We start from the raw sequence: 16,759 nt of genomic DNA, 5'->3' as shown, positions 1-16,759 counted from the left end.
AGTATAATCATATATTACATTCATATGATATTATAAAAGACACTCGTTTTGCACAAATTTATTTAAAAGTACCTAAAATAACTAAAACGCAAAGTATAGGTAAAAGTGGTTTATTAACAAAAAAAAACAACAAAAATAACAGATTCTTGACTGAAAATCAAAATATATGATTAGTACTTGGTACTGAAACCCTTTGCATCAAGAACAACTTGGCATCTTCGGGGCAGTGATGCAATCAGCTTTGCGAGGAAAGAATTTGGAATGCGTTCCCATTCTTCCTTTAATTGCTCAAATGTTTCATTGATATTTCTTGCTTTTCTTGCACTCACACGACGTCCTAGCTCCTTCCATAGATTTTCTATCGGATTCAAGTCCGGACTTTGACTGGGCCATTCCAAATTCCTCACTCTACTTTTTTGAACCACTGCTTAACAAGATTCGATGAATGTTTCGGGTCATTATCTTGTTGAAATATAAACGCCCTGCCGAAATTTTGGCGTGCCCAGGGAAGAAAAACATCTTGTAATATTTCTTCATATACTTCCTTAGTCATAATCCCGTTTATTCGATGTAACGGACCAACGCCACTTACACTGAAACATCCCCATACCATAAGGGAGCCGCCGCCGTGCTTGACTGTAGGGAGCTGGTACTTGGGGTCATAGCGAGCATTGTCGGGGCATCGTACGTACGTAATTCCATCTGTTACAAACAGTAAAAACTTGGATTCGTCGCTCCAAGTTACCTTTTCCCACATTTCGGCAGTCCAAGAAAGATGTTCTTTCGCATATTTTTTTCTAGCTGTCCGATTCTTCTTGGAAATAAGTGGTTTCTTAGCAGGGCGACGAGCACGAAGTCCACCATCAATCAGACGATTTCTTATAGTACGTACGGTCACAGAAACTGAATCTCCAGCCGATATTTCTCGCATAATGTCGCTCGCCGTGAATCGTGGATTGTCTCTGGCTAATCTCAAAATGTTGCGGTCAACCAAATGTGATGTGCAGCGTGGGCGACCAGGTTTGTTGGGCTTTTTTACACATCCGTGAAGCTTTTCGCGTTTTAAAACCTTCGATATAGTCGACTGATGAAGTTGAAATTGCTTAACCAGCGTCGATTGCGTTAAGCCATTTTTGTACCCCATTACAATTGCTTCTTTTATAGCTACTGATAAGTATTTATTTCCACGAGGTCTCCCCATGACGGAACTGATAATTCTTACAAATATTGTTACGAATTAATACGATATTCTGTTTTTTATCGACTTATATAGTACAAGTGACGGACGTCATGTTCCAGAAATACGAATTCAAATAGATTTTTGAAATATGTACCGGCCTGTTAGCATATATTGGGCCTAGAATAAATCAATGCAACCTTTTTTGATTAGTTATCAACAAATTCAGTCCCTGGTTTCATATATTTTGATATATTTTACAGAAAAATCACGATATGATAGATTTTTTTTCCGCTACTGTATGTGGTGCTTGTATGTAGATGGTTTTTGCAATAAATGTTTTTCTATTCTAGTCTTCTATCTAATAAGATGATTTTTAATTATTATTATTTTATTTTATTAAATACAGCAACTATTTAAAGGTATAACCTAATACAATAGTTCCTTAAATTAACTAGGCGTAATGTAACAATACTTTCCACAACACATATTCAAAAAGAAATATAATTTATCTTTATTTTAATAGAATATTAAAGTGAAAATAAGTACGTAATCATGTCACAGTTTATAGTATAAAAAATATGACCTACCTCAACTGGTTTCGTACCCAAAGGGTAAAAACGGGACTGTCAGACGGACAGTGGAGTCTTACCCCCTTATTCATAAACGTCTACTAAAGTTGACAAGCCGATAATAATCGTTTGTCCCTTTCCGACGTATTGGTATGATGGGTTAGTAAATACTTAAATAGTAGGTACTAAGACTCCACTGTCCGTCTGACAGTTGAAATTTTCACAGATGATGTATTTCTGTTGCCGCTATAAATAACAACAAATACTAAAAACAGAATATAATAAATATTTAAGTGGGGCTCCCATACAACAAACGTGATTTTATTGCCGTCTTTTGCGTAATGGTACGGAACCTTTCGTGGCCGAGTCCGACTCGCACTTGGCGGTTTTTTTTTTACAAAATATTAATAATTATTATATATTTAAACTATTTAATAATGGATTTATACAACGTGTCCCAAAATTCAACGATAAGCTGGCACCAGAAGATGGACCTGCTCATGACTACTCGAGAAAAAAAAAAATATATCTCAATCTATTATGGAGTCTCAAAAAAAAAAGAAAATTGTACTTACATGTATTCTGGTATTTTTAAGGGTTGTGGTGGATAGCAGGGGTGCCCCTTAATACGCCTAACATTAACTGTCATAATTGGCATAAAATAATTGTTCATAACATTGAACAGGCATAATAATAAAAAAGCATAACACTTATTGCGCATAATAATGACTCCGCATAATTTAAATATGCATAACATTATTAACTATAACTTTAACCACCATAAAATGATTTAGCATAATTTTCTAAAGCGCGCGTATTAGATGGATCAGGGCAAAACCAACTTAACCAACTCGGTTAGGTTAGGTTCAGAAGGCCTTAGCCTTCGATGTTAGGTTTGTTTTTATAACAGCCCGATAATAGATATATTCACATCCTGATTAACTTCTCAGATCTATTAAATAAATAAAATAATATATACAATCAAAATTACATTTGTCAGTACCTCTAACTGCTAAATAGAACCTATACCTATAAATCGGTAGGATGGAAAAAAACATCCAAATTAATTTATATTTAATTTGGCTGCAATTTCTTCCAAATACCGTTATTTGGTGACGTAACAATCTGTTTTCTTCCTTTTATATTTATACCATTTAATAATTATGCAAAGTAACGTTATGCTTATTACATTTATCCTAAGTCATCGTTATGACAATATACGTTATGCGCATTAACATTATGCGTACTCAGTTATGCGATTTAAAAGTTATGCGTAATCTATGTTATGCCAATTTGAATTAGGAGTATTAAGTTATATAGACCCGGATAGCAGTGCTAATTAGGTTGCCGATACAAAAAAAAACAGAAATATTTGAAAAATTGTAGACATGGTCGTTAAAAATACCATTAGGGATGTCGAGTTTCATTTTTTTGTAATTCCATAATAAATTGAGATATATTTTTTTTATTTTTTTTCCTCGAGTAGTCATGAGCAGGTCCATCTTCTGGTGCCAGCTTATCGTTGAATTTTGGGACACGTGGTATATACTTAGAGGTATTTATTTGAGTATATAAAATGTTACAGTAAATATAATAATTGTCATTAAAAGAAGCGAGTACACCCACTATTTTCCACTGATTAACTTTTGATTTAACGCATTCACTGCCAGGGGGCGTGGCCTAGGAACAAACTTGCATGACGGTGGACGCACATGTGCGTCGGGGGCAGTGAATGTGTTAACATTTTAGTCTGTATTTTTACATAAAGAAAAACTAAATACTTATGTAGATGCAGAGCCCCTACCTGTGCAAATAAGGTGAAATTAATCTCCATTATTCCGTCTAAGTATAAGATGATTATAATTAAATTGATTTAGATAAAGCCCTTGTAGGTATAACCGGAATGTATAAAACCCGTTGAAGTCTAAAAGTTTACAACGGTAACGCGAAAGAATCGCATAGGTACACGTACGGAATACGATCGTTTTAGATTAAAATAATAACCGGTAAAGTGATTAATACAAAAAACGGAATACGGAAATGATTCAAAAAATAGTCATATAAGATGGTACTAAAAGCCGTAATTTGCTATGTACCTATACACATATGAAATATATAAAATAAATGCCATTCTAAATTGATCTAGATCTGATGATAAGGCTGAGACGAAACGGTTCACGGCCAACCACCTATTAACATGCGGTATTGGGCATTACTAAACAACCGCTTCTACTCGAGAGAAAGAGCGCCGAAGTCATTGAGTAACATGAAGGCATAGGTACAACACTATCAGAAATTCAGGAATAAGTACCGTAAACCGGGGATACTTTGATCAATTTTAGAGTTTGGCACCATTTTTTGACGATCCTAATATACGTAAAAATATGAAATAAAAATATAATAATCGGTTTTTTCTCTTCCTTCCGTCTGCCAAATAAAAAAAAATTAGGACTTATAATTTTTTCAGAAATAAATAAAAACAACGCGATCAAAGTTATATTCAGAATGGGGTTACTTTGAAACCACTAATTTTTTTGCTGACAATTTAAAGTAGACCCGCTAAAAAGGCTGTAAAAAATAAAAATAATAAAATCGGTTAAGTACTTTTTAAGTTATTTATATCTTTAACGTGTGGGGTTACTTTGATACCATACCAACAGATACAAATTAAAAAATTTAAGCGCTTATTAGATTATTTACTATAAATAACGTAGGGATTTAACTTATCATTGCACTTAGCAACAGATTTTTGAATTGCAAGCCTTTCCGTTTCAGTAAATTTGGTCTGTACACCCGGGTTTTTGATATGTTGCCTATATAGGTAGGTACTTATTGTATGAAGTTCTATAAAAATATTGTATGCTTTCGATGCGGCATGAATAGATTTTGTGCCCATGTTTGCGAGTGTTGTTCTTCTTGGTATTTTTTGTAGTCTCGTTACCCGATATTATTTGTAATCTCTGGCATTATTTCTATAAAAAAAAAAACAATGCATATTTATTTATTGTAGAATTAATACCCTGGGCTGGTGGCCTTACGCACGTATAATAAAATACCTAAAGCAAAGCCGCAGGATACAATATAGCCAATTTCCACCCAGAAAGTTAATTCCATACAATAGAAACTGGTAAAAGAATGTTTAAAATCAGATGAGCAGTTCCGGAGATCAACTCCTACAATACCTACAAACTTATAATTCTACAACCTCTACCTCTTTCACTGACTCAAACGATACCTATTTGTTATATAACTACTGAAAAAAAATACATAAAAAAATCGTAAGCTGCCAAAATAATTCATGGTGTTACTTTAATCTTTTGATCAATTTCACCACGTATAAGTGATCAAAGACACCCCGACCCATGGATTCCCCGGTTACGTGCGCATGTGGAGGTTGTCGAATTCAGGTATTTTTTTATAAACTCGCGAATAAACACTGATTGACCTAAGACACTATAAAATTTACATGTATTAATTATTGACACGAATACAGTCAAAGTTTTTCAACCAATTAAACCAGGACGAAAAGCGTACTCGCCATTAATATTTTTTTTCTAGACGAAATAATAATATTACACTCGCATCCGCTTACTGCGCGGTGAAACAACTATCAGTGTTGCCAATAAAGAAAAACAACTGCGAAATTATTTTTCAACTCGTTAAAACAAGGACTTTAGTAGCGGAGAGAAGTTGCTATCAAAGTCGACCCGCAAATCAAAGTAACCCCGGTTTACGGTAGTTAAATAAATAATACCCAACTCGAATGTAGCATATTTACTCGTAAGCAGGCATTTGTAACATACATACATACGTACTTTACCTTTACATAAATATGAAATTGAATGCTTTAAAATACTATAAGTCCGCTATTCATTGTACTATGCAATAGAGTTTAAATAAATATTCAGAAGTAAGAAATTATAAATTATACGGTAGGTATATTTAGATGATGTAGGAACTAATTAGGCTCGCAAGATAAGCTAGTATTTTCGCAATTCACTCTTCAGTCTGATTGGCGTCTGTGGCAACATTAAACCATACAAAATCTAGTTACGCAGCCTACTAAGCCGAGGACCGCAAGCACGAAGTTCTGTTATTTTGCAGCGTAAACGCCAGTAGTTTACTGTAATTTAGTAGAGTTCGAGGTATTTAGGACGCAATTAAGTATGTTAAACTTCTTGAGGACTTCTTTCCGATCTACGACAGCTACACGGCCCATATCGTTACATAAAACTAAGTACCTATGTGCTGTCCTTCTCGGAAAGTATTTTTGAGATACTTACATTAAATGTGCGTGCGGATGACAAATTGAATAAAAAACTGGCCAGGTGTGTATTATTATATATTGTGTATTGTAAAGCATTATTTTCTGTAGGTACCTTGTTCAAAATTTGCATACGAATCCACGGTTAGTGAGTTCTATCTACCGGTTTCGGGTAGGATCGGATGTCGTGCGACAATGTCTTTGATTTAGTTGGAGTCCAACATGCATATACATATAGGTAAGTCGTATGATGTTTAGTTTGGATAATTACCTTTATCGAGCAATTAAAACATTTTATTACTTTGATTATTTTGTGCAATTGATTTTCATGGGAATGACGTTTCAAAAATGTTTTGTAAATTACATATAATTTTACAGTGATTACAAATAACTCTGACGTGGAATAAGAACTAACTAGAGCCTCTACCATCAGTTTTAACATTGACATAACGCTCACGTCTACGTAATTTACTTTCTGTACATCTCGCTTCCACTATTGCTCGCATATGCGAGTACGAGCGAGATGCATAGAAAGTAAGTTACGTAAACGTGAGCGTTATGTCAATGTCAAAACTGGTGGTAGCCGTATAGGTATCAAAGAATATATAAGGTATATAGTATTAAGGGCAACGTGTTACAGCTCTCTGAATTTCTGACAGAGGTAGTAGATGAAGGTGTGATTCTCTATATTTATCGCCGGAGAAATTACAATATCCACATATCTACCTAGTCAAGTTTAAAAAAAACTGTCAATCAAATATTGAGCATAATAAAATTATTTTTTTTACATATTTTTTACGATATGTTAAGTTTTGTGCGTCATTACGAAAGCAAACCCGACGTATCGTTTTACAACCCGAATGTCACGGGCTGCAGTGAATAACTCTGAAAGTACTTTAAATGTCACATAGCTCATTTTTGTACTTATTATCTTTTACTGATTCGCAATGTATGATGATGAAATTGAACCAGTTTGTTTTCTCTTGAAGAAGGTCATACTTACATACATATACCTACTGCCCATGTTATATAATTAAGGGAAATGTTCGATGTGTCCAACTCCAAAGTTGTAGATTACATAATTAATTGACTTTTTAACTGCCTACTTTGAAGGTACTTACGGTGATTATTAATAGCGAGGTTGGTTGGTTTAGCATCAACAGTCAATCTACTGGACTTAAGAATGGCGCTTATAAAGATGTTGCCCGTTTCTTGGAATGCTACATGTCATAAACCATATCTACATTAAGTGTGTATTAGTGAGATTATCGGTAGTTGTTTTTAGTGTTGAAAACAAATAGTTTTAACTTATATTCGACTATGGAACCTTAATAACTAATAAAAATACTGTAGTATAATATGTATGTATTAATTTAATTATTTCTCAACGTGTAAGTAGCCAAAGATTACATTCTTCACCACGAGAGCGAAAGTGAAAGTTGCACCATTATTCGGTCAACTATACTGTTAAAATTATTAAAAAATTTTATATTAATTTAACCATAGTTGTAGTTTATATACAACAAATTGTGTCAAAATATTTTCTATACCTAATGTTAATATCCAGAGAGGAAAATAAGGACTACGTTTGTATAAGAGGCGATATTGCACGGGTCCTCCACTTTCGTCTTAACATTTACTGAGTGTGTAGGGTTGGTCCTGCTCACGTCCCGTAAATCACCATGTATTATGAATATCGATTCTTGAGAACGAACTCCAAAAATGGACTTTAAATTAACCACAATTATTCGACCAACTAATATTAGATTAATTGTAATCTATATGAGTTGACGAGGGATACCTATTGAGATATCCTCGTATAATAAGGAGAGCGGATCATACAAGAACGTTAATCTTTTTGATTAGTTTTCTTTTAATACTGTGTGTGTTCTATGAGGGCTAGCACACATACCCACGATACGACGTCGTATCGTGGGACGACGCGACGCCGTGTCGTGGGCACTATACGATGTTGTGACGTTGCGACGTCGTGTCGTAGAAACCTACGACGTCGTATCGTGAGCACTATACGATGCCGTATAACGTTGCGACGTCGTCTCGTAAAAACCTACGACGCAAACTGTAAGTAAATTTTCTGCGACTTCTTAGAGGTAATAGCAGTAAAACAAGAAATTGTCTGTTGCAATCCTTATATCTTGATTAACTGCGATAGTTTTTTACATTTTCAACGTCATGGTAGTAACATGCCATAAATGTTACCATGGTTACCAGTATAATTTGATACTGGGTTAACGGATTAACCGCCTAAACCCGGGTTAGTGGGATGGTTCAAGTGGCCCTTAATGGTAGAGTGTGCAGATAAATGAAAATAGGTAGGTACTTACTTCTGTATGAAGAAGATTTAAAGCTTTGAAAACAAAAAAATACTGTTGTCTATTAAACAAATATTGAATTACTTGTATTAAACGGTTTTATACAAATAATTCAATATATGTGAAAAATTCTTAATCAATAATTTTCCACGATTCATATTTTATTGACAGATATGGCAATTCATAAGTTATGAAAGACGTGACAGATAGACGGACGGACAGTCATAAGGGTTTTTTGTACGGAACCACCTTTTTGGTACGAAAGCCTAAAAAGCATAATATGTATTAAGAATAGCACTAAAATAAATGCATGTAGTGACTGTTAACCGTCATCGCCATTATCTACTAGAGCCGTTGCGAGCTGTCTTGCGAGGCCAATGGTCACGCCATTATGAAAAAAAGTGCCTGGACTTGTAGTATGAAGGCATATGACATATGAGTATAATTATTAATTTGTTGTGCTAACGGTACTTTCGAATCGTAGTCTGATTGTGGTTGACTAATACTACGATACGATATCGTGTCGTGAATCAATCAATTTACATCGTGGATTTCCACGTTGCGGCCCCGTAACGTGGAAATCTAGATAATGGCAATGACGGTAAACAGTCACTACATGCATATATTTAGCGCTATTCTTAATACATATTATGCTTTTTAGGGTTTCGTACCAAAAAGGTGGTTCCGTACTAAAAACCCTTATGTCTCTGTCCGTCCGTCTATCTGTCACGTCTTTCATAACATATGAATCGCCATATCTGTCAATAAAATATGAATCGTGGAAAGTTATTAATTAAGAATTTTCCACAAATATTGAATTATTTGTATAAAACCGTTTAATACAAGTAATTCAATATTTGTGTAATAGACAACTGTATTTTTTGTTTTCAAATCTTTAAATCTTCTTCATACAGAAGTGCCTACCTATTTTCATTTATCTGCACACTCTACCATTAAGGGCCTCTTGCACCATCCCACTAACGCGAGGTTAAGCGGTTAAACCGTTAATCTAGTGTCTAATTATACTGGTAACCATGGTAACATTTACGGCATATTACTACCATGACGTTGAAAATGTAAAAAATCATCGCAGTTAATCAAGATATAAGGATTGCAACAGACCTGTTCTTGTTTTGCTGCTATTACCTCTAAGAAGTCGCAGAAAGTTTACTTACTGTTTACGCCGTAGGTTTTTACGACACGACGTCGTGTAACGTTACGACGTCGTATCGTGGCGCGATACGACGTCGTGTCGTGGCACAATACGACGTCGTGTCTGGACATTTTACGACGTCGTGTCACGTTGCGGCGCAGTAACGTGGAAATCTACGATGTGCATTGATTGATTAACGACACGATATCGTATCGTAGTTGTAGTCGACCACAATCAGACGACGATTCGAAAGTACCGTTAGCACAAAAAAATAATAATTATATTCATATGTCATATGCCTTCATACTACAAGTCCATGCACTTTTTTTTCATAATGGCGTAACCATGGTAACATTCACGGCATGTTACTACCATGACGTTGAAAATGTAAAAAATCATCGCAGTTAATCAAGATATAAGGATTGCAACAGACGTGTTCTTGTTTTGCTGCCATTACCTCTAAGAAATCGCAGAAAGTTTACTTACTGTTTACGTCGTAGGTTTTTACGACACGACGCCGCATCGTTATACGGCGTCGTATAGTGCCCACGATACGATGTCGTAGATTTCTACGACACGACGTCGCAACGTTACACGATGTCGCAACGTGAGACGACGCCGCGTCGTCCCACGATACGACGTCGCATCGTGGGTATGTGTGCCGGCCCTTAGGCATTAATAAGCCTGAAGTACCATATCGCTGGCCCAATATTACAGAGTTCTAGGTTACATTTTCAAGATAGTTGAAATTCGACTTAATGTCACTGTGACAATGTTCAAATTTCAGTTCGATAAAAGTTAAACATAGAACCCTGTAATATTGGGCTAGCGATATGTGCTGTTGCGTTACAAAACTCGCGTTCGAGGTCCGTAAAATGACTAGGCGCTATTTGCAGTCTATAATAATTATCATCGTGGCAAAAGTAGAGTACTGCGAGAAACGCAACAGTTGACACTGATATAGTAGGTATGTATTCACTTTCACGTTAAAACATTTTAGTCAAGTGCGGGTAGGACTTAATTGCTTAAGGTCTCGTACCAGGCGATATTTAAAATATTTTTAGGTCGCATGGGACTATTTGGATATTATGGAACTACGAGTAAGAGTATGTAGTAATTCGAAAAGCTTTTGGAGTGCATTAAACTATTACTATTGTATGTAGACGTTACATAATTTCTGGTTCCTACGATTCATTCGATTACTTCGTTTTGTAATTATTCTATGTTCTTATAGACCTATACCTATGTGTTTAGTCTTCGTAGCTGCGCGTTTAGGCTTACCATGCTTGATGTTAATAGGAATTAGTTTAAGTAACTACACATACTATCTTTAAAAAAAATCTTACATGCAGTTTTTATTCTTTTTAATAATAGATAAAAGAATGTCCCCTTTAAAAAATAAACTAACTTAAGGTTTTGACGTACTTTCCCTCCAGAGCCCATTATTTTTTTCCGCACTGTATATAACAATTACATGCATTTTTTGTTTGATACTGTGGTAACTGTATTGCTGTACATACATATTGCACTTACTTATTGCAAACTCAGAAATGTATTGGATGTTACATTTCGTCAGGTGACAAGCAAAACTCACTAATTACCACCACAAGTTCATAGCCATAGTGAACCATAATTATTATATTAGTTCTAAAAGAAGGTCGATTTTTGTTTAATTTTTTTTAGTAATTAGTGACTTTTGCTTGTTACCTGACGATTTATTATCTGCTCCGACAAAAAATATTTACTTGTAATTTTTTTTCTTGTGTCTCGAGTTACAATGTTAAAATATATCAACTTAGTCTAGTTTTTTACGAGTTTAAGGTGGTTTATGTAAAACCGAACTACCTAATATGTTCAATATGTACAGAATCCTAATAGTTCTTTGAACTATTTTATTGCACTAGTACGCAATGAATGGGTATCACAACATTTCACTTGTATCATGATTAGAATATTGCTTGTTACTTATTTCTCACACGTTCTATCGCAGTACTTTCTAAAATCTTTTTATTCGTAAAATTTACTTAACTGAGACTGTAGCCTTGAGAAAGTTCAACGGATATGGCGTACACGACATTTGACATGACAATTACTGTGTCACGGCACGCACTAAACAAGTTTTCAGTAAGAACCTAATCGACATCGTATTAGTTGGACAGTAATGAATATCAGAATCTCGATCGATCCACCCTCATGACCACGATGGTTATGTGACGTAGAGTCAAATGTGCCCTGCTTATGTGTATGCAATGCCGGATGTGTGATTTTAAGTTATCTTATGAGGACTAGGTATTGTAAAAGTAATCAAATTTTTAGACACCGTCCAATTGATAGTAACATATTTTTATACACTTACTTAGTTGCCTACAAGTGTTAGGATATTTGATTCTAAAATTACTTAATAATTCTTTAAATACAAGTTCAAATTGAATGTTCTTGGGAATATATCTATGCCCTATATGTCACTGAAAATTCAGGGTTCCAGCTTTAGCCAGCACGTAAATTAACAAAACTTTGAAAATGGCGTAAATGGCTTCGAGAAAAGGATGGTACGGCCGTGCCTCTTTGTTTCGCTCGACTTGGCGTTGGCGACCAGGGGGCCGATTTTTGAATTTCGACCGCTCGTGTATTTCGTTCAGTAATATCTCCACTACTAGCATTTAAATTCTACGAATAGAATTGAAAACGAGTGGTCAATACCAGTCGATTCCGAATTTCTATCGCTCGTATTTCAAAAATTAGCATTTTCCGTTTTCCACGGATTTTCGAGTGCCGAAATCGAGCGATCGGAATTCAAAAATCGGCCCCCAGATCACGTTTCTTGCCTCAACTGTATAATCTGTAGCGGTGTAATTTAGATCCACCAAAGTACTGAAGTGACTGCCTACATATTAGCACCTAACGCCCGCAAGCCAGAGCGGAGTAGAGCTGCAAGTTGCGTTGACATTATATCCATAGGGACTTATTGTTTTATAAATGTTACATGCCATAGAAAATCGAATATCCAAATAAAGCAGAAAACAATTGCTCGTTTTTAATTGAAAGGAGATTTGTCTAATGCATGTTAATACTGAATAATTAAATATGTAGGAGGTGGGGAATATTGTCGCTGTCGAGTGTTGTGTCACGAGATCGCGAATGTCAATTGGGTTTGGAAGAAAGCTTGCAAGGAGGGGCGCGACGTAGTCTCCAGTGAGACTCTTTTGACCAGTATGTGAATAACTCGTGCTAGTGAACACGCGCGCCTTTGGATATTCCTTTTTGGGATTACGGCGTAAGTGATTTAATTGGCTTAACATATTTTAACTTAAACACTGATGTGCAATCTTAAGTGATATTGGTTTTACTTACTATTGTGCCTGGCGATATTTTTCCTTTCTTTGAGCTTTGCGAATCGGCCATTGTTTTAGTATTGAAAGGTACGTTTAAATCGTAAACACTGTGCACAAGTGTTTTATTAATAAACATACTTATTTAAGCGGTTTTCTGGCATCCTTGGTTAACCAGGCACTGTTTGTAAAGATGTGGCAATAACTTGTAATGATCTTGAACTGGGTAATAAAACCAAATGATAATATGTATTATGTAACTAATAATTGGGCAGATTTTATTGCGAAACCTGTTTATTAGGTGTCGTTACACAATTCGCGTTGCATAGTGATGTAGCGCAGTCGGTGGTTCATAATTATAGCCATATAGAGAAAACAATACAAAGCACATATACCTAAGTAAGTGGAACTCGGAGATGAAAAGCGCAGGTCTGGAGCGCTGCGGAGCGCCGGCGCCGCCGCGCTAGTAGGAAACGGGCCTGCTCGCGCCTGCCGGGCCGGAAGCATTACATAAGTGCCGCGGACACAGCCGGAGACATTTCACTGGAATTGATTCTCCTGAGCTGCTCACGACTGCGCTTCACAATATATCGGTAAAGGATTCCGTACCTACTTACTACAAGCTTTTTTACTTTTTGTTATCACTTGTTTACTGAGGATAATATATAAGTAATTATTTTTTGGTTTTTATCAGCAGTTTCACTTTATCGAATGATACTTTTAGAAAATGCACGAGTTAACATTAGAACATACCGAAATCTTTTATCTGGGTTAGCCGATAATACTTGAAGATGTCTCGATTTCTCCAGTATCCATTTTTAGATCCTGAGTTGAAGACGATGGAACCACTGATGTGAAGACTCATGTTTCATAAACAAAAATAATTTTGCAAATCGGTCCAGCCGTTTTAGGGAACATAGTAGGTTTCTACTTAAGTATTATTTTAGAGAACCGTCATTTCTTAACCGTCTTCAAATAGTATGAAGTCGGTTAATATGTCTATAATAACAGGTCACGTCATGTTTAATCTGACCATAAATTAAAACGGTGTACCTATACGTACACAGATACTAGAATATAATAGAATAGCATTTATTCGTAAGCACAAACAAACGAGACAATACATAATATAAAAGAAAACACAAAATAAGATTAAAGTGCCACGAAATGGCCCCATCTCAGCATGTTGATGGTGGCTTCCAGCGCTGATCTACCATTAGGTACTTATCCATACTAAACGCAAGAGCGTCGTCCTCTCCGGTCTATGCAATTATAAGTTAGGCTTCAACAGTTTATTCATATCCCGGACGTTTTTTATAGGACTGGTCAAATGAAACATTATCATCCACATATGGCGTTAAATTAGTAATTACCTAATATGTACGAATAAGAACCACTAGGCTACACCGCATGAAACGGACGTTGCATGGTTAGCTAATAGTTCATTGTTATTCTGGATGGAAGCACGAGTCTTGCAATAGACGGTACCTAAAATAATTAATGGTTGAATTTAGTTTTATTATTCACAACCAGTTATCTAGAGTAGGTATTCATAGCTGTCGATCTCCTTGACAACTAGTCGTCATTAATCTTGCACTGTTACTAAAGCATTCGTTGTCATTCTTTCTTGGCATTAGTACGGCATGTATTAGGTATATAGTACACATTTTTACCATATGTGGCTGTCGGAGTGTTGATCTACCACCAGATTCGAAGTTTAACAAATGCCAACTTTTAAAAATGGTGCACAGCTTACAGGTGCGCACAAATTTACTTGTTTTGTTTAATGAGGCCATACCCTATTTTTTATGAATGCCCAATAAAGTAATAACTTAGCATTATAATTTCACTTCTCAAATAACCAGCAATTAAAAGTTTTTGCAGGAATTTACAAAAAAGTGTACCTAATCTTTTTATATCGATCTTGACAAAAAAAATAATATTTAATATATGCTTCATACATAGTTAATTATTGTGTAACAACATACATACAGTGTAGTAAACAATTATGTTTGCGATAAAGTAGCACAGGTCATATTCAATGGAGCGGGCGATCTAACAGTAGGTCGTGATAAGCATAACTAATCTGACACACTACCTGCCCGATTCGAACTTTAAGATACGTCAATTAATAGATCTAGAAACGATATGGATTATGAAATGAATGATGATGAAAGATGTGTCAGTGTCGAAAGTTACGTTTTTGTTTGAAGAAATGTCACATTTGACAGTGACATATCTAATCCATATCGTTTCTGATCTATTAACTGACGTATCTTAAAGATCGAATCGGGCCGTAACGCTATGTCGGTAAAATCAATGCAGCGGTCGGGGCGGCAGTGGCCAAACAATTCATTCTTAAACTTATAATTTCCTAACCTTTTGATTGAGACCATCACATACATATGTCTAGGACAAAATTTAGGTACGAAAATAAAATAGGTAACAAGATAGACTTAATGCCTCCGCGGATAATATGTTTAGAACTTGTAACCGTCATATATTAAGAAAATGCTTACAAATAATTGTCATATTGAGTATTAGCACAATAAGAGCATTAATGTGGACCAAACTAAACAAATCCAAAATATCACTTAATCTGACAAGCTAGAGTAACTACAAAAATCCGGGTCTTTGGGCCTACCCTACCCTACAAATCCTACCATAATGATATACGGTATTTTTAACACAATAAAACGATTACTTTCTTGTTATAATTTTAAATCTGCAAAACGTGCAAAACATCTTCTATGTTAACTGGTAAAAAGATGGAATTCTATAATATAACATCTGAGGAATATAATATTTTTCAAAATACAAGGCGTGGGGGTTTCATTGATTTCTTAGGCTGTGTGTTGTCACTATTGTAAGTCTCGAACGATCAAGTTCATCATAAATAACGTATTAAACACCCATCAACCCACTTTTATTGCTCTTGAGCTTATTCATCCATCCAATTTTTCATAAAATAATATCGAGTGAGTAGATAACCGGTATAATAGAATTCAGCGCACATATCAGTAAAGTTGCATTCTTGATAGATTATGCGGAGGCCTATAAGGCAGTTTCTCTTGTTCCGCATTCATAGGAATATTGAATCAGTTTGGTATGCATTAATAGCGTATTATGAACTAACGTTTATTAGGTAATATCAATATACTAAAGTTTGTCATTAAATAAATAGAAGTGAAGAAAATCTATACTAGCTAACAGGTAGGTATTCGGGGTAGTCTGTGAGAGCAAAGTCTTTTAATGTATTAGGTACTGGTAATTCACCTTGGCGTCTACTTTCCGAAGTGTGTCCCTATCTACCACCGACGATCTAATAGTTTTTGTGCTGAGTCTAAAATCAAAATCATTGTCTGCTTTTTCTTCTGATTGTGAAAGATGATAAGTACTGGACTTTATTTAGGTTTTGAATTACATTTATTAGTTGACGTGGTTTCAAAACAAACGTTTTTTTTTCAGTATAAGTACTCCAACTTTCGGGAACTGATAAGACCATTCACAACCAAATAAAAATAATAATATCTGTATGATCCATGTACAAAAAACCGGACATGTGCGAGTGGGACTCGCCCACCGAGGGTTCCGTACTTTTTAGTATTTGTTGTTATAGCGGCACGGTACATGAGATGCAGCCTGGTGACAGACGGACGGACGGACGGACGGACAGCGGAGTCTTAGTAATAGTGTCCCGTTTTTACCCTTTGGGTACGGAACCCTAAAAAAACAACACATTCTTACAAATTTCAATTAAAGGCACAAAGCGGTTCATTTATATACATAGTTAATTAGGTACACGGGAAAATTTTTTATATCGATCTTGACAAAGAAAATAATATTTAATATATAAGGGCTTCATACATAGTTAATTATTATGTAACAACATACATACACTGTAGTAAACAATTATGTTTGCGATAAAGTA

At 35.4% G+C, this 16,759-nt stretch overlaps 2 protein-coding genes and 1 long non-coding RNA gene across 8 annotated transcripts in view; 2 read left to right on the top strand and 1 right to left on the bottom strand.

Annotated features, from left to right (window-relative positions):
* LOC134804946 (uncharacterized) overlaps positions 1-16,759 on the top strand; it is a 371,780-nt gene that overhangs the window by 51,761 nt on the left and 303,260 nt on the right. The window lies entirely within an intron of this gene.
* Positions 1-16,759, bottom strand: part of LOC134804707 (coiled-coil domain-containing protein AGAP005037) — a 125,440-nt gene that overhangs the window by 45,109 nt on the left and 63,572 nt on the right. The window lies entirely within an intron of this gene.
* Positions 12,587-16,759, top strand: part of LOC134804791 (uncharacterized) — a 28,470-nt gene continuing 24,297 nt past the window's right edge. The window contains exon 1 of the mRNA XM_063778031.1: positions 12,587-12,773. The gene's annotated coding sequence lies outside the window, so the exon portion shown is untranslated. The remainder of the gene's footprint in view (positions 12,774-16,759) is intronic.

The sequence above is a fragment of the Cydia splendana genome, chromosome Z, assembly GCF_910591565.1.
Source record: "Cydia splendana chromosome Z, ilCydSple1.2, whole genome shotgun sequence".
Taxonomy (NCBI): Eukaryota; Metazoa; Arthropoda; class Insecta; order Lepidoptera; family Tortricidae; genus Cydia; species Cydia splendana.
The sequence above is the reverse complement of the archived record's forward strand: the minus strand, read 5'-3'. Positions and strand labels throughout refer to the sequence as shown.